Source organism: Pelobates fuscus, chromosome 4 (assembly GCF_036172605.1).
Source record: "Pelobates fuscus isolate aPelFus1 chromosome 4, aPelFus1.pri, whole genome shotgun sequence".
In the NCBI taxonomy this organism is placed as follows: domain Eukaryota; kingdom Metazoa; phylum Chordata; class Amphibia; order Anura; family Pelobatidae; genus Pelobates; species Pelobates fuscus.
Window position 1 is genome coordinate 319,665,411 of NC_086320.1, and position 1,219 is coordinate 319,666,629.

The following is a 1,219-nucleotide window of genomic DNA, read 5'->3' on the forward strand; positions in this document are numbered from 1 at the left end:
GTAACTTTGACATTTACACAGTTTGGAGTTTTTAGAATACTGAATGCTCTATTTTAGAAAAGTCATTTAATAAAACACAAGGCTAGATAGGCAAGGAATGCACTGAAGAAAATAAAAAATAAAAATCATCCTAAAAGCAATTCAAATGCATTTAATCAAAATGTAGCATTTCACTTTGAATCACATCCTCATGAAAACACAAAAACAGTCCCAGCTATTCATTTTATTTAAAAAAAAAAAAAAGTTATTGCAGAGATTGGTCACAGGAACCTATGTGACTGGAAGTTATTTAAAAATGGAGAAAAGGAATTCCGAACTCCCATTTGGCTCTTTAAAATAAACCTGGTATTTGTTATAGACTGGGTCATAGCATTAAATATTGGGGAGGGGAGAGTGCAATAAAACAAAAATAATAAAGACACTTAAAAATATGTTGAAATATTATTTTATTTGCATAGAAACACAAGACACACCCACATCAGCAATTTCACAAATTAACAACTGCAAATGGTTTTGAAAAACTAATAGTGTAATTGACAGATTATATAAATGTAATTGCAAACAAATTTCAGCTATTTTGTATAAAGTGCAAACTAGTATAAATAGCAAGTTAAATATACAGCACACACAATCTGGAGCCACCAAGTATCTTCAGTCCCATAAAAACTCTTTGATAGATATCTAGCAAATATAAAATGTATCTGCTCCCACTTAAGTACTCCATATGCATTTACTGTTTTAACACAATTGATATATATATAATCTTTGCGTGTAGAAATAGTTGGTTTATTTTTAAACTAATGTTTTGCTTTAGAGGTAAATGCCAGTGTGGAAGACAATAAAAATAAATAAAAATAAACTAGACATAGTTCTATAGGAGTCCAGGTTTAACTAGTGTATAATTTAAAGGGGGGGAGCCACACATACATGACAAAGACTTGATGCACATAAATTGTTTTTGCAGTTGCTAAACAAACAACAAAAAAATAAAAAAACAGAACACACCTTTAAGTGGCAGAATGGTGCCACTGTGGTCTCACTCCATGGACAGGTTTTATATAAAAATATCCCACACAATGAGACATGCAATTTCAATGACAAGGCAATGAAACCACATGTTTCCAAGCTCGAGTGTGTACAAAATGAGGTTTTATTAAATCAAGTAACAGGCATTTCACAGTAAATGTAATGTGCACCACACATTTTCAGACAGGTGGAG